This window comes from Hirundo rustica, chromosome 2 (genome assembly GCF_015227805.2).
Source record: "Hirundo rustica isolate bHirRus1 chromosome 2, bHirRus1.pri.v3, whole genome shotgun sequence".
Lineage (NCBI taxonomy): Eukaryota > Metazoa > Chordata > Aves > Passeriformes > Hirundinidae > Hirundo > Hirundo rustica.
Window position 1 is genome coordinate 856,321 of NC_053451.1, and position 17,784 is coordinate 874,104.

At 52.2% G+C, this 17,784-nt stretch overlaps 1 protein-coding gene across 1 annotated transcript in view; it reads right to left on the bottom strand.

Annotated features, from left to right (window-relative positions):
* The window catches only part of TIAM1 (TIAM Rac1 associated GEF 1), a 127,000-nt gene extending 117,007 nt beyond the window's left edge, over positions 1-9,993 (bottom strand). Inside the window, exon 1 of the mRNA XM_040090388.1 lies at positions 9,899-9,993. The gene's annotated coding sequence lies outside the window, so the exon portion shown is untranslated. The remainder of the gene's footprint in view (positions 1-9,898) is intronic.
* Positions 9,994-17,784: the final 7,791 nt, after the last annotated feature.

The following is a 17,784-nucleotide window of genomic DNA, read 5'->3' on the forward strand; positions in this document are numbered from 1 at the left end:
AGAACGTCGTGATGTTCAGCGAAGCCAAGGGCAAGTGCTGCACCTGGCTGGGGGCAATGCCAAGGACAAACACAGGCTGGGAGAGAATGAACTTCCCACGGCCAGAGGGCAGGGATGGATGGGACAGTGGAAAGGAATTATTCCCTGGGAGGGTGGTGAGGCCCTGGCACAGGGTGCCCAGAGAAGCTGTGGCTGCCCCTGGATCCCTGGCAGTGTCCAAGGCCAGGCTGGACATTGGGGCTTGGAGCAAGCTGGGACAGTGGAAAGTGTTCCTGTCCATGGCACCGGGTGATGCTCGAGGTCCCTTCCACCCAAAGCACCCTGGATTCCCTGCAGTGGATGAGCCGTGCCCACAGCCTGAGAGGCAGCCCACAGATGGCCTGGGCAGGCTGCAGTGAGTAATGCAATCAGCCCTAAGCGCCCGGTCACATGCTGCAGGGACCGCAGGAGCTGTGAGCTCCCACACTGCACTGCACTCACCCTTCACCTCAGCCACACACACAGCACGAAAAATTCAACAAACCAACCAAACCAACCCCGCCCACAGCGTGGATCTGGCCATCAGCTGAGCTGCCGGCCAGCACCATCGGAGCCTCACACAACACGCACCCAACACGCACGATGACATCTGGCAGTTTTCAAGTTCGTATTAGCCGGTGAGAAACTCATGCAGTCCTCACACAACCTGATGCACACCGTTAAAAACCAAGTGAGAGGCTCCCTCTGGGGAAAAAAAAAAAAAAAAAGTCCCCCAATGCACATTTACTGGAAACTGGGGGAGCGTTTTGGAGAAGTGTTAGTAGCACCTGCCCAGGTCTATCCTCATGCCCAGGACAGAAGGGTCTGGCACTTTTTAGTACCTTCATATTATGAATAGAGACATACAGATGCGTTTCATAGCGGAAGAAGACTCAGTGTGATGCGGGAATGCCTTCACGGGAAGAGGGAGCTGCACAAAGAGCTGCCTTGTTCATCCAGCTTGAGTTCACCCCAAATCCTGCCCCAGCAGGTACCTCCAAACACCTACATGTGGCCAAAGGAAAACTGTGCTTTTATTTTCCCAATCTCCTGAAGCCTTCCTGTGATGCAAATCAGAACATTCCCCGGAAATCACGTGCTGCCAACAAACAATTTCCACTTGTAGAACAGAAGTAGGAATTTCACACCAATTCCAAGTTGAAAGCTAAACAGCTTTAATTTGGGACACAAGGACAAAAACCGCACATTGCCAACAAATAATTGCCCAAAGTAAAACAAGGCGCTCAGCCTCTCTCACACAACCCTTTCAGAGAGGACAGAGGCACATCAGGAGGGTTCCAGTGCAATAATTACAATTAATCCACTACTTAATCTCCTAATCACCCCATGGCAAACACGGTTCTCAGACATTTCTAAACCGCAGAATCATCCCGGTTGGAAAAGCCCTCCCAGACCATGAACCTGACCTGTGTCTGATCCCCACCTTGTCACAGCGCTGAGTGCCACATCCAGGCCTTCCTACCTTCACAGACAGCCCATTCCAATGTCTAACCTTTCTGTGACGAAGTTCCTGCTGATGCCCAACCTGAACCTCCCTAAATGACACATTCATTCCTTTTCAAACCATCCTACTCACAAAAATTTCACTGAGAAAAGAACTTGGAAAACGCCCAGGTAACACCAGTTACTTCATTCAAAGCTCCAAGAAAAGCAGATTCTCAGCCAAGGCCAGAAGCTCCCCACATTGGGGGGCCCCACCCTCCCTTCCAGCTCCTTGGGCTGGGGTTTACATCATTCATGGTCCATGAGCTGTTCCAGTCACTGGATATGCAGAGCCCCCAGCAAGTCCCTCTTTCTCAGTATATTCCACCTAACACACACAGAACAGATTTAAACAGGCAGGGAATGAGTTTAACCAGCCCGAGGGACAGAAAAACTCTGTGTTACCAACACAGTCTGAGAGCAGACAAGGGTAAGAATAGAAATTCTGGCAGGTTTTGTGACACTTCAGGTTTAGGAAAGACCTCAAACACTGACTTTTTCTTTGCTTTATTACCAGAGGAAAGGAAGTATTCCAGCACGGGAGCCCTGAAGCTAAAATTATACCCCTGTAATTTGGGTTCAGCAGAAGTTGGTACAATTCAGATCCTGGCCACAATGAGAGGTCTCCAACCTTATCAACTGTCAACAATTACTACTGGCCAGGCACACAAACCAGCTTTGTTCTGCACTGGAAGCCACAAATGCAAGCAGCAGTAATTGCTACCAAAGGCAAAACACACAAAAACCCCAGCCAGGCCATCCAAAATAACTCTCCAAAGAGGAATAAACACAGGGATGGACAAAGAAGTCTTGCTATCCCCACTCATGGCTTTGAAAAACCAAGAGTAAAATCCAATACTGTATACCCAGCAAAGCAGGGGGCTAGCAAGGAAAAAGGCCCCTAAAAAGACACTTGTTAACGATTAGGAGTTGAATGCACGTTTAATGGAACATCCTGTTCGCTAGTGATGGAATTTCATTAGCAGTTTAAGGGAAAGCGACACATGGAAGAGACAAAACGCAATCAATTTCTCCTGGAACGGCACACATTGCCACTCTGAGCCTCAGCAAGCTCATCCCAACCCGTATTAAAACCCAAATCAATTAATACTAATGGCTCACCTTATTTTCACAGAGGGATCTTCACACTCCAGCGAGCCTCCATAAAAAAGCGAAGACAAAAGGTGATTTGTACAAAAGCAACTCGCTTGTGTGGGGTTTTTATATTCATTTAGCTATGCATTTCATTATGCTGGCAGGTGATTCTGTCAGCTCCAGCGCCCTTCCTCACAACCACCCCTGAGCAAAGGGGCGACACGAGCCCATGCTGCTGTTAGAACCCACGGAACAAACTCGGTTTTATGGGTCACGGGAGAAATCCCAACGCCGCTGACTTCGCTGCCAGATCTGCCAAGGTGTCAGTGTGACTTTGCCAGGACACAGGGATGGCCAAGCCAGGAAATGTGTTTTAGCAGGAACAAGCCAGGATTTATGTTCACAGAATCCTGGGATGGTTGGGATCTCTGAGATCACCCAGTCCTATCCCCCTGCCAAGGCAGGGGCACCTGGAGCAGGTGACATAGGAATTTGGGATTTTTGGGATGTCCCCAGAGGGGGAGACTCCAGGCCCTCCCTGGGCAGCTCCTCCAGGGCTCTGCCCCCTCCACGGACAGCAGTTCTTCCTCAGGGTGAGATGGAAATTGTTGTGTTTCAGTTCATGGCTATCCCTGACAGCTCTCATCTCTCGAATCAGACACCAAACCCTCTGGATCAAACCCCACTGCCACGTCCTGAAAGCCTGATGGTACCAGAACATTAGGCTAAGTGGAAGAGTTAACTGCAGTAAGCTCTCTCTGCAGTTTTTTTGGTTTTTTCCTTCCTGTGCTTCTGCAGATTTAGAAGTGCCTCTGCTACTGTATCACACCTGCCAGACATCAGGGAAAGGTTCGTGGAGAAGGAACAAGCTACACAATGGAGGCCTCCAGCAAGTCCTGCAGGTAGGAATGCAGAAATGCAGTTAGGGCATGAATTTAGGCTTTCATCGAAGCTCTGAAGAGCACAGAAACTCTGCAGGAACTCGCTGGGTGGTCAGGAAGCAGGACTCTCAAGGTTTCAGACACACTTTCCATAAGCAAACTGAGGTGAGGCGCTGGTGCAGCCAAACAGAGCCCTGCTGCAACACGGGGGGAGAGGCTTTTTGTCCAAGACCTCACTGGTGATGGAGGGCAGCAATTTCCAGGGAAAATCCCAGCAGAGAGTTCAGTGGAGGGACAGAGTGGAAGGGCTGGACGGGCCATTCCTCCCCAAGCCGTGCCAAGGAGCAAAGGCAGGCTGAGATTCGCCTTAGAAGAGGCAAAGTGTGGTGGGCTGGGGTATGGGATCATTTGACACAACAAAACCTGCCCGCTGCTAAAGCACTGCATGGGTGCCACAGACAAGCAGGAACTGAATCCAAGCAGGAATTGCCCTGGCTTGCTGAGAGCTGTGTGTCTGGCTGAGCACTGCTTCTAAGGGAGGTGGGCTGAAGCCTTGACAAAACTACCAAGTTACTGTAAAACACACAAAAAAATAAACAAAAATATATAAAAAGAAAGGGGAGGTGGGTAATCAAAACACCCCAAAGCCAAGCAAAACTTTCCTAATGCTGCTGGATTTCTGCACACTTCCTCCTGCAAATCAGACAGACAAGACACAGGCAGTCAGGACGTTCATGTTCTTGCAGAGGAGTGCTAGTGTAGCGGGAAAAATCGTGGGCAAAGGATTGAGCCGCAGCTTTCTGGCACGAGGTTTTACATCTCTAGATACAAGATGTTTTGAGTGAGAGATGAGAGATGTTTTCCAGCTGTGGTTTAACTGGAGCCCAGAGACATTCAGCTGCTCTGTAAAGGTAGTTGCAAGAGCACTTTTTGACAACAAAGGGAGAGGAAACTCCAGTCATCTGATAGTGCTTTTGTCAGCCAGTCTGAGCACTGACTGAGGCAGGATGAGACGGGTCACACAGCAGGGAAAAAGATTTCTTTTTTTAGGTGCTTGGTTCGGGGCGAGCCCACGGCAGCAGGATTGGGAGGGCAGGGATTCGGCTCCTGGCTCCCCAAGCCCTCACTCCTGCAGTGCCAAGGGAAGGCAGTCCTGCCCTGCAGCAAGGCACGCAATTAGGCAAAGCAAACGAGTTGTCAATAAACCCTTGAGCGTTCAATGAGATGTTGCTAATGGGGAGGCAAATGTACACTGTCAGAATCCCAGCCACGAGAGCAACAATCCCCAAGTCAGGCTTGATGTTTCTGTGATGAAGCTATTTTCAGTTGCTTTGAATCTTCTTCAGGAAAGGCAGTCTTGGAAATTTAAATAAATAAATAAATAAATAAAAAGGAGTCACAACTGTGCTGAGCTGAGATGCACGCACTTAATCAGTCCAGGTGTTTAAATTATTTATCCTCGAGGAGGAAAACTGTACTAATCTTGGGCACAGCGCATGTGAAGGGGAAAAGCAGACACAAAGACACGCCAAACGCTGCGATGCAGCAGAGGATCCTCTCACGTACAAGGTAACTGTGGCCAGAGGTGTCCCAAGCTTTCGCTGCTGCAGCCTGGGCGGCATAACTCAAAACACAGGGATTTCCTGCTACCAGAAAAAAGGCTTCCCTACTGTCAGGTGAAATTACTGCTTTCAGCCAGCACAAAGCCCTAGTCCAAAGATGGCACTTTCCCTAGCTGGAAAGGGCACAACTTCAAAGCTGTGTTTTTGTTCAAACCCAACCCCAGTGTCTGGGGAAACACAGCACTTCAGGAACTGCTGTGTCCCAAGCAAGTGCCACATCCAGTGCTCAGGACTAGCCCACCCCTCCTCATCACCAGCACACAGAAAACAGCCTTTCCTCTCCTCTCACCTGAGCCTTCTCCTCCTCTCTCTCACCGGCCAAAGCTGCAGGGAGACTTCCCAGCTGGAAGATACACAGCATATCCCACTGCAGCCTTGCTCCCATGGGAACAAGCTCCAAACTAAAATCCCTTCCCAGTCTGTGCTGTATCACAAGGCTTGGGCTGAGCACAGAGAAGGAAAAACTTTCACCTTTCCTTAAAGCGACTCAGAGAGAAGTTCAAGGTATCCCAGCTCACTTGCAGCCACTGCCAGCTGCTGTTTCAATCATTTTGTTTCTCTAATCTGGGCAGCACACCAAAGATCACAAGGTTTGGGTTTAAGTCTCATTTTAAAAACATCTTGTAGGAGAAGAATCATTCCTCCATTTTATTAAGCAAAGCCCATAGGCTGCTGAGAGGGCTGCTGTAGGCAGCAGCATCAGGGGGACTTTACATACGTGGTAAATATGTAAAGAGGAAAACATTGAGCTGGAAGGCTACTAATAAAAATAGAGAGGAAGACCCCTGAGACACTCACTTTTTAATTCCCTTTTACACAAGCCAACACTTAAAGGCTCCTGGCTGGGCTTCCCCAAGAAACCTACAAAGCACTTTACAGCACCATTGCTCAAACCTGCACAAGTCCCCAGCAGGTCCATTTCCAAGGGAATGTTTATGTTTGTTACTGACACAACACTTCACCGACCAAGGAGAAACCAACAAGGAAGCGACACCCACAGCTTGGAAAGTAACACGGGCTCTAATTGAGCTGCAGTGGGAAAGTGACTTCTTGTTACAGCCAAGGTCCTTGAAATTACTGCTCAGATAAGCGTCCAGGAGACACTGCAAGAGGGAGATGCTTTCACAAGGAGCACCAGCCAAAGGAGAGGGGAAAGAGGGGGAAAAAATAACAACATACCAGCCTTCAGCGTCATGGCCTGCCCAACTGCCCCCAGGTAGAGAAGAGCCTGAGCTTCACCCACCCCTTCTTTCCAGCCTTCATTTGATGATTGTCTTCAGCTGACATCAGCCTTTCTACACCGTTTTCCCAGGCTGTATTTTTGTCATTAGTTCTGGTCAGAGACAAGATCCCAGAACCACAAAACCTCCTGAGCTGGGAGGGACCCACAAGGATCATCCAGCCCAGCTCCTGGCCCTGCACAGACACCCCAACAATCCCACCCCGTGCACCCCTGGCAGAGCTGTCCAAGTGCTCCTGGAGCTCGGGCAGCCTTGGGGCCGTGCCCATTCCCTGGGGAGCCTGGGCAGTGCCCAGCACCCTCTAATATCCAACATAAACCTCCCTGGCACAACCCCAGCCCTTCCCTGTCACTGTCACAGAGAGCAGAGATCAGAGGAAGCTGCAGACCCCAGTGAGGTTCCCCTCAGTCTCCTCTCCTCCAGGTGAGCATTCCAAGTGTCCTCAGTTGTTCCTTGTATGGCCTCTCCAGACCCTTCACCATCCTCGTGTCCCTCCTTGTTGGATACTCTCCAACAGCTTGAGACCTTTTTTTTTTTTTTTTTTTTTTTTTTTTTGGCTTGGGGTTATTTTTTAATTTTTTTTTAATGGATTATTTGGGTTTTTTTAATTACAGTGCCTTTTGCTCTAACTCTAAGCATAATGACTTTAGGGGCTGACAGTTCCCATTCCTGCTTTCATGGCAGAGTTACACACCTGAAGAAGATCCGTTTGGTCCTTCAAGGCTTTTAAACATGTTCTCAGATAGGCACAGCTGCGTTTTTAACAGTAGCTGAGATTACAGAATTTAAGAAAGGAAAATTTGATATAACGTTTCATGCTTTAGTTAACAATCTTCCAAGACACAAAGCTGCTCCAGTTGCTCTGGAAACTGTAACTTGGACACAACCATGCAGATACATCAGCCCCCTGGCTATAAATGAAACCACTTTAGCAACACTGCACATTTGTATGACAAACATTTATTAAAGCAAGCATTGCATCCTCATCCTCCCATAGCAAGGGCACATCCCGTGGTCCTCCACGACAGTGCACAGCTCTGATCTCTGAGCTGCAAGGGACAGAGTCAGGGGGGCTGTGGATCTACCACCGAAATAACAACCCCCAGGTAAGGGAGAAAGGGGAAACATGGGTGGGTGTGTGAGGGATAAAACAAACACGGATCCAAAGCAGGGCTGTGCCTTCCACACCCCAGGCACAGCTGGAAGCCAACACTGGCACCAAAAGGAGGACTTACAAGACAAAGGGACACGGTGGCCGGGCTGGGATTTGGTGCACACGCTGCTGGCCCAGAAGAAGGCAGTGGGAAGCTGGGAACAGAGCAAGAAGAGCCCCTGGGAGAAGGAAAGCGGGAGGGGGATGCTCAAACGCCGAGTGGGAGGAATGAGTGAGGGGTGTTTGCGGAGGAGGACTGGACACAGCACCACACCAGATGCCAGGCACATGGGCTTTTCAAAAACGGGGAAATATTCCATACACAAATGACGGCCTGAGTGCTGGTTGCTGTGGAAACCATAACTTTGAATTCAGTGGCTAAAACCCAGCACTGCTATTTATACCGCGCTCCTCACTACAGCACGAGAACTTCGCCTCGAAAGCAGGGCTCTGGTACTCACAAACGTGGTCCTCCCCCTGTAATACACACTGAGCCCCTCAAACCAGGCAGCACAAGCTTTTCCCAATGCTCCCAGCCACTGAAGGACTACACAGCACCATCACCTCAGACGGGCTAAGAAACCCCACCACCACCTTTCCTCTTCCAAACGCAAGACCAGGTGAATCCCTGGACAGATGTGGGGCAGGAGCCATTGGATTCTGCTTCGGCCAAGAGCACCCAGAGACACCAAAAAAGGCCCTTTCAAACAGCAGTTTATCTTGTCTCCCTCAAGGCAAATTCCAGTCAGCATCACCTGAGATTATGCAGGACCAGAGCCCAAAGTCAGTTATCATTAGAGATGATGAGCATTTGTGTAAGGACTCCAGAATATTGCCTTTAATATCCCAGAAAGCGTAACTGGGTCATAAATGCAAGAATAACAACAACAGCAGAAAAGCTGCAGAATAAACCATTTTGGAGAGAATCCCTGTAACAACAGGCATTTTCAAGCTGCTCTGCTGTTGGAGAAGGAAATGGCTTTCTCCTCCATGGGAATCGTGATTCTGGGGCATCAAGAGCTCCGGCAGCCGAAGTGGGAACAGGAGTGATCTGCCTGCAGCCAGAGCTGAGGTGAGCCAACTCCGCTACATTCCTTTTCCACCTCCACCATTCCAGGGCCTGGGAGGGAAGAAACAGCCCCATTCATTCCCCACCCACTCCCCAATCGTGTTTTCCCCTGGATGAAGGTGCAAGTGTAGCACGGCCAACAGCTATCACAGGGTGACAATCCCATTCCAAGACATTTCCCAGGACCTGGGCACCTATCGGTCCCCAAATCCGTGTAGAAGGGCAGAGAAGGCAAAGTCTGAGAGGCAAGCACACTTGCCAAGGTCGCTGATACCTCCAGAATCCCACAGGACTGTCCCATGCGTGGGACTCCCTGGGAAGCATCAAGGACAGCAGCTCCAAGCAATCCAGCAGCAACACTGCCTGGGGAAGGGCAGCCAGGGACTGCACAGGGACAGGAGTGGGGATGCTCCTGGACAAGCTCCAGGAAGGGTGGCAGGAAGTTGCTCTCTGTGGGATTGGACCCTTACAGCACAGGTGAAGGAGATCTCGTCTGCCCTTGCTCAATAATTTACATCACAGCGCTGAAGTGTCATTGAAAACGACAGGAGCATTTTAATAATACTGGAAGGGGGAAAGATGCCCTAATCACAGACACCCAACTAATCCCTCCTTAGATCTCGGCCTCCCCCAATTTATTCCAAGACATTTTCAAATCAGAATTTCAAAATCGTTAACAACTCCCGAGTGCTACCTAATCCCTCAGCTTCTGCCAGCCCAGTCCTCCGGATGCCCCGATCAAGTGGGAACGAAGGACCATTGATGAAGAACACCATGTCAGTTTCTCCCAGCGCAGGACCATTGACGAAGAACAACACCATGTCAGTTTCTCCCACCGCTTCCCAAGCCAACGTGGAAAGACGCACACGTTCCCGCAATTCCGTTTGTGCCAGTGCTCCCCGTGGAGCCCGGGGCTGCGAGCATCCTCCGGGAGCCCGCAACTCCTGCCAGGGCAGCGCTTCCCCTGGAGCCTCGGCCTGCGAGCATCCCTCGGGAGCCGTGACTCCGGGCTGCGCCGGCCTCCGCTGACCCTGCGGCCGGGGCGGGCACTCGCCTGCCCCGCACCGCTCACCTGTGCGCGCCCCAGCGCCTCTGGGGCGCCTCGGGCCGCTCGCCCGCGGCTTCGCCGGCGGGGCAGGCACCGGGCTCCGGCCAGCGGGGGCCGGCGGTGACATTTCCAGCGCGGAGGCTGCGGCAGGGCCGGCTCGGGACCCGCCGCGCGCCCCCGTGCCTGGCGGAGCGGGAACGGGGACAGGGATGCCCGCGGTGCCCCGGCGCGCGCGGCGATGCGGGCACGCGACCGGACGCGCACTCACCTGCACGGCGCCGGGGTCGCCAGCACCACGGGCGGGCGGTCGGTCGGTCGGTCGGTCGGCGATGGGTGGCCGGCTGGCAGTGCCGGGTGGCGGCCGGGCGGGCGGGTGCGTGGCGGCGGCTGCGGGCCGGTCGCTGGCCGGGGGTCGCCGCCCGCCCCGGGAGCCGCTCCCGGTGCCCGCCGGGCGCCCGCGGCTGAGCGCGCGCCGCCGCCGATAGGCGCCGCTGCCACATCGGTCCCCGCCTAGCGCCGCGCGAAGCGCCGCCCATTGGCCGCGCCGCGCGTCAATCCGGGCCAGGCCGGCCAATGAGCGACGGCGGCGGCGGCGGCGGGGCCTTTGGAGTCGGGGAGCCCCGTGCGTGACAATGGGCGCGCGCGGGAGGGGCGGGGAGCGCGCGCGCGAGCGAGCGAACGAGCGCGGCGCGCGCCGGGACTCGGCCAATCGCGGCGCGGTGCGCGCGGCGGGCGCGGAGCCTCCGCCGCCCCTCGCGACCCCTCGCGACCCCGCGCGACCCCGCGCGACCCCGCGCGAGCCCTCGCGCTTCCTCACGGATCTCGTGGCCCCAGACCCCCGGCACCCCCCCGCTGCCAGCTCCGGCGTCGTTCGGGATGAATAAAACCCTCTCACCCCGTCTTCTGAGCGCCAGCGAGTCAGGCGTTGCTTTATTTTTAGCCCGGCGTACGGCTGGGTGTACGGCGAAATTCCAGCCTCCACACAGACACGGATACGGAACGTTTTCACCTATTCATCCGTTTCGTCAAATGATGGCATTTCTAAATTACACAGCTCTCTTTCGTTAATTAGTACTATCCTACTGGTTATTGATTGCTCACTTCACGGTAATTAGTCCATATTTTTAGACTTTTTAGTATCTATTTCCTCCAGCAGGGCCTTTCCAACACATCTACTGGCTCTTTTTTAGTTTCTTCTTTATCTTCTGCTTCCTGCAAAATGTCCTTGTGTTCCATAAATTCTGCGTTCCAGATGTCCAATCGCACCAATCCATCTTCCTCTCCTGAGCTTTGTTCGTTGGAACACATCAGAGTTAGTTCATCAAAAGTTAAAGTTCGTCATTCTCCCAGCTGCATTCCTGCAAAAGTCGCTTATGACAGCTTTGCTAAATGCTGGCTAAGATTAATCTAAGAATAACACAGGACAATCAATACACATATTGGTTATGATAAATTAAAACAATTAATTTGAAGGTTAATTAAAACCATTGACTAAAATTATAAAGCTCTATCGTTTCTGACAATGCAGTGGGGAACTGTTTGAGGCACCCGCTCCTCCCTGGCTCCTGACCCCTTTAAGGCCCCCAGGAACGGTGCTCAGCTTTCCCTGTCTCTGCCTCTGCCTCTGAAATGTGGAATGTGCCAAAATTCCCTAAAATAGGATGTTCCGTGATGTTTGATCTTCGTACGCTTTCAAGCCTGATCTGCTAGAAAGGCGATTTTATCCCAGAAACAGAGAGCAATCAACAAGGTGATATCCAGGTGTTAGAAAAACAAATTACCTTTTAAGGTGTCGGGCTGGACACGTTTCCATGATGTCAGAGCCAGGGGAGGTGAGCAGAGCTTGGGAAAAAGGATGTGCTTCTGATAGCGGACACGAGGAATGCAGGATTTACGGCCCACAAGGACGTTTGGCAGAACCCCCAAGATAAGGAAGAAACTAATAAAAGTAACCGTGCAGAATGAGCTCCCACGGGGGAAAAAGGGAATTCCGGGAGAGCAGATCGTGACCACCAGCTCCAAAACCCCACCGACCCAAAAGAAGAGGAACGCCGAGCATGGGAATGAGCAGGAGACGCCAGAGAATCATTAACCAACAGATGACAGAACACTAATTAATAAGGGAGCTATGTAACTTGTAGCCAGTGAACATGAATGCCTTTGTTTGCATCACTCACGGCCTCCCTTCAGCGGGACAGGGCTCAGCCCAAAGAGAGCACTTGGATTTTGTTAAATCTCGGCTCAAGCCTGGAGAGGCACATTTTACAATGCACTAATAAGTAAACGCAAGCTGGTGTCTGAACTGACAATGTTTTTCAACAAAAAAAAAAACAGTGGGAGCACCTCACCAACACCTTTGAAAGTCAGAGTGGGGAAATCGAAGCCAACCCAATGTGTACCTAATAAAGAATATTTATTTTCTAATACCGTGTATTTGTTCTGCCTTTAAAAGTCAAATACAAAATCTCAGATATCGCTAATCACGTGTTGCTTGCAAATCAAGTCCAAATATTAAATGCCAGTTTTCTTCATTAAGCCATTGACTAATTAATGGCAGGTTTTAGATGGCATTACCATGCCAAGCACCTTAGCAGAGCATTTAACCGGCACGATTAAACACAGCTCCTTTCCTGACTCTGATTTCAGGCGCGCCAGGGCCTCCCCACCCTCACAGCCCCGAATTCCTTGCCAATATCCCATCTAACGCTGCCCTCTGGCAGTGGAAGCCATTCCCTGTGTCCTGTCCCTCCATCCCTTGTCTCCAGTCCCTCTCCAGCTCTCCCCGCAGACCCGCAGCTCCTGCCAGCGCATATGGGCACATTTTTAACTCATCCCACCTCGTCCTGCTGCTTTTGCAGGGCCTCGGCTGTGATGGGTGAGACTCATTAGTCATCTGACAGTTCCAGTTCCTCTGCACGTCAAGCCCCATCCCTTCATTTGCATTCCCAGACTGCTGTGCCGAGCCCGTGTGCTGGCTGTCCCCCTCCACCTACTCACTGCTAATTTGGGAGCTGCTATTTTTGTCCCGCGGTGATTGTGTGCATAAAAAGTTCGCTTTCCTCCGAAATGTTTTCAAAGGAAGCAGAAGATGGGCCAGAGCTGAAAATTCCCCCTGCTACACGTCAATTGCCCAACATCAGCAAGCCTTGTTTTCAGGGAATTAAGCAGGAGTAAAACACCTTCCTGGGAAAATCCTGAGTTTACGAACGATTGAGCTGCACAAAGGAGAGTTGTTTCTCACAGGGGCACACAGGAGTTGCTCTGTCAGAAAGAAACAATTTGGCGACTCTCAAAGAACAGAGTAAAACTTAACTGCAAGGGCAGCAATTCCGTGATTGGAAACAGGGCGCAGCATTCCTCGTGGAAGAATCTGTATGGAGGAGGAAAGCTCAGAAACAAAGTTCTGTCCCTACTGCAGACATTCCACTGTTTAAATTTCGGAAATAAAGCCCTTTTCTCTTTGCAATGCATGTTGTGGTATTTCTCCTCCACGCAAAAGCATGCTCTTGCTCCGGAGCAGCGCACGCCTGTACCTGAGAGACAGGAACCACAGGGGACATTTCAAGTGGGAAGGTGGAAAAAGGGTTTAAAAAAAAAAAAAAAAAAGAAAGAGGAAACCATTCTTTGAAAAGTAGTGGCAGACTGTGACCAGTATAAACCAGGCCGCCCAAACTGGTTTGAATTAGGTCTTGCTCTGTACTGGTGAAACACTTACTTTCCTGTCAGATCTCCCTGTAGCTTAGAGAAGATGTTCACCACAACCATTGCCTTATTTTTGTCTTTGAAAATAGGAATGACAATTTAATAATGAAGGTTTCTGGATTTTATGTAAGTGACTCAGGTTGGCTGCCAGCTGCGTATATGGAAAAGGAATATTCCTGCTTAACATGAATTTTAGCGAGGACAGTCTGCTCCCCTAAGTGCAAAATATCCATCAGCCCTCACAGTCCCTTGGAGAAGCTCTTCCAGGCCTCTGCCTGCTTCAAAAATCATAAAAATGCCTTCCCAGGTGTTTTTCAGCTGGCATTTCTGTCAGGCTGCAGCGAGCTAATAGTGGAATCACATCCTCGTGATGTGCCTGGAGGATTATGTAAAAGAGGGAAATGCATTTGATGAATTATTGTCCACCTCAGCCTCTCTTTTGAGGAATGCTGTTACCTGTGTTACTGGCACTGTGGATGAAGTGGTCTGTGAAATCAGAGTTCTCTGGATAATGGCAGAGCCAGAGCTTTCCCGGGGTATTGCTGCTCATCCCATAGGACACACACAAGGCAGACAGGAGCCTTGGCTTCCAATCCTGTTTGTTGTCAGCTTATTCAGATAAAGTCTTGCTTTCAATGTCAGTGCTAATTTCAGAAAATCCCAGAATGGTTCCAGTTAGGAGGGAGTTTAAAGCAAATCCCATTCCACCCCCTGCCATGGACAGGAACACCTTCCACTGTCCCAGGCTGCTCCAAGCCCCAATGTCCAGCCTGGCCTTGGACACTGCCAGGGATCCAGGGGCAGCCGCAGCTGCTCCGGGCACCCTGTGCCAGGGCCTCACCACCCTCCCAGGGAATAATTCCTGCCCACTATCCCATCCACCCCTGCCCTCTGCCTGTGGGAAGTTCATTCTCTCCCAGCCTGTGTTTGTCCTTGGCATTGCCCTCAGCCAGGTGCAGCACTTGCCCTTGGCTTTGTTGAACATCACGAGGTTCTCACCGTGCCACCTCTGCAGCCCACCCAGGTCCCTCTGGGTGCCCCTGGATCCCTTCCCTCTGGGGTGTGACTGCACCACGGAGCTCGGTGTCGTCAGTCCCACTGTCCTTGTCACCAGCAAAGACACTAAATAGTTCTCCCACAGGAAAACAGTTGGGCTTAATGATCTCAAGGGACTTTTCCAACCTAAACAATTCCATGATTCTATGCCCACGAGATGCCCAGAGGCACACAGCTGCTTGTGAAAGGCATGGGAGAGAGTACCCCCACCCTTCCTGGCTACATCAACAGCCCAGAGCTTTTCTTCCTCAAATATTAATGTTTTCCTGATTACCTGCTGCTTATGGGAAGGTGACTGTGCCTGTGTACTCCTCTGAATAATTCATTTAAAATATTAAAGCCATACAGAAATGAGCTTTTACTCAACAGTGGGTTGCAACATGGTCTGTCCAATGCCATCCTTGCCCAGTGAGGGAAGCACTGGGAAGATTCCCAGCATCTTAGTGCTTTGGAGATGGCAGCGTGGAGAGCAAAACCAGCATGGGAGTTGTTAGAGAGGACCTTCTCCCACCTGTGTGTCGGTGTGGAGCAGGGAAGGAAGGCAGGAGTTGCAGGGAGGAGCGGGAGGCAGGGTGGGAAGCAGGTCCTTCAGTTTGTCTGTATTTGTGAGCTACGTTCAGCAGCATTGCTTCTGCAGGGCCTGTGAGCAATGGGGTCACTGCCTCGCCTCCAAATAAACAAATTAAACCAACAGTGCAGACCTGGGCCCTTTGTATTCCTGCTATATGTGGTGCCATTCGCTTTAAACCCCTTTCTCCCCAGACAGATTGGTTTCATGTCCATGGATGGGGTTTTCCCCACACAAACACGAGTCCTTATGCCCCTTGTTTTTATCTCAGTCTATGCACGATGCCATACAAAGATCCCAGAGGAATTAGAGCAATCATTTCTACCCATGTGAAAGCTTTTGGATCTTTTTTCCAGACTAGCTGCTTTCAACCCTTGCAAGAGAGTCTCTCTTCCACAAAACTATGAGCTAACCTCCACAATTCCTGTGGGACACGGAAGGAAGGGGTTTTGGGTTTTTTTCTTTATACAGTTTATGTTGCCACACAGTCCATGAGATTCATCAAGGCACCCAATTTACAAGCCTAGATGGAAAAGGATGTTTTTGTTTAAATGCAGCTGATCAGTCTACGTCGTCCCTTCCCTTTGCTTCCCCAGACCCCTCACTCATAAAGGTATTTTACCTTTTTTTGTTGCTGCTGCTGCCGCTTCCGATTTTCCAGGATTTTTCCAAAGCCGAGGCCCGTGGGAGGGAGAGCGACGCCTCAAACGTGGAGCACTGGCGCCATCCAGTGGCGCTCACGGACCATTGCGGCGCTAATCAACCCCGCGCTGCGTGCCGCAAGCATTGAACCCCAAACTCTCCCCCCGACCCCGCGCTGCGTGCCGCAAGCATTGAACCCCAAACTCTCCCCCCGACCCCGCGCTGCGTGCCGCAAGCATTGAACCCCAAACTCTCCCCCCGACCCCGCGCTGCCTGCCGCAAGCATTGAACCCCAAACTCTCCCCCCGACCCCGCGCTGCCTGCCGCAAGCATTGAACCCCAAACTCTCCCCCCGACCCCGCGCTGCCTGCCGCAAGCATTGAACCCCAAACTCTCCCCCCGACCCCGCGCTGCGTGCCGCAAGCATTGAACCCCAAACTCTCCCCCCGACCCCGCGCTGCGTGCCGCAAGCATTGAACCCCAAACTCTCCCCCCGACCCCGCGCTGCGTGCCGCAAGCATTGAACCCCAAACTCTCCCCCCGACCCCGCGCTGCGTGCCGCAAGCATTGAACCCCAAACTCTCCCCCCGACCCCGCGCTGCCTGCCGCAAGCATTGAACCCCAAACTCTCCCCCCACACCGTTCGCAGCCACTCGCGCTGCGGTTTTTTTTGTCCCCAGCAGAGCCCACGCTGAAAAAAATGTAAGAAACAATAAGTTTGTTCTAGCTTGCGTTAAGCACATTTTTCCTTTCCTACCACTGTTTTCTTTAGAAACTGTCTTCTAGAGCTCAGTCTCTGCAGTAACACCTAAAAATGTACATGCTCAGGGGGCACTTTGTGGCTCTCCACGACTCCCTGCCAGGAGGGGGCAGCCAGGGTCCGTAGGATTCAGGGACAGGACAAGAGGAAAGGTGCCCTGAGGCTGCAGCGAGGTGGATTTGGCTCTGGGCACACCAGGGCTGCACCCACCTGCCCGTGCCCAGCAGCTCCTTCTGTCGCTCAGACCTCCCGGCAGAGCTGCGCCTGGAGCTGTGCCTTCAGCACGGCGTGTCCGAGCGATCCTGGCCAGGAAACCCCTGCTCAGCACGGCGTGGCTTAGGCGGGATCACAGCGACAGGCCGGGATTAGGGAATAAGCACGCGTGCAGCCGGCGCCGCTCCCCAGCAGCTGGGTGCCAGGAGCTGCCCCTGCTCCAGCTGCGGACGGAGCGGCCCCGCCAAGCTGGGCACTGCCAAGCGCTTCCCAGGCTGTGACACGCTGGCTGCCAGCCAGGGACTGTCAGGAGGCTTCAACTGTCCCACCAGGCCCTCCTGGATTGCCCAGACTGCCAGGCCTGGATGTGATTCAGCACAGACACAGGTTGTGGGCACGCCACAGCCTCTTCCAGAGCAGCGACGCAGCCTGGCCCTGGCAGAGCCACAGGCAGGATGCGTGGTCTCTCCACACAGCTCAGCGTGGATGGGAACTTCTGCTCCTTCCTCCACCTCCAGCAGGCACAGCCCAGCCCCTGGCCTTGCAGACACCCAGAGGTGCTCTGAGCACATTTTGGGAAGGCGTCGTGGCCACACGAGCCCGCAGGGACGGTGGCTGCCGGCGGGCACGCGGGGTGCGAGGTCTGCGGGCTGCCTCCTGCAGCGCCCTTCGGCCCTTTGGCACGGCTGGAGACCGCAGAAAAACTTCCACACAGGCGCGGAGTACGTAAATATTCATGAATAAATACTGCACAGTGCTGTGGAAACTGCATGGAAATACGTGGCTGGTGCATTTTCCAGCTGCATTCCCACCTACTGATTGCTTGTATTAAGCCAGCACCCCGAAGCCTCGTTTTACTGACAGCTCTACAAACCCAGCGTGGTGCTTGTGAAGGAATTCACCCACTCCCCGGCCATCCAGAGCTCCCAGGGAAGAAACCACATGTTTAAAACTCCAAATAAAACCACATCTTTGTTATTCTGGACACCTGCCTGTTATATTCTGTTTGTCCTTCCTGCTTTCCTGCAGAAACAGGGTAGTTTGCCCTGTTGTAGCATTTATTTTCCAATTGCGTTATTAATTAGCATTTTCCCTGTGGTTTTGTACTTTGCATCTCGAGGATTGCCCAACACAGCTGAGTTAAATCCGAGCCACCTCACCCTTGGGTGTCCGGACACCTGCTGTACCACTAAACGGGGCATGTGGCAAAAAA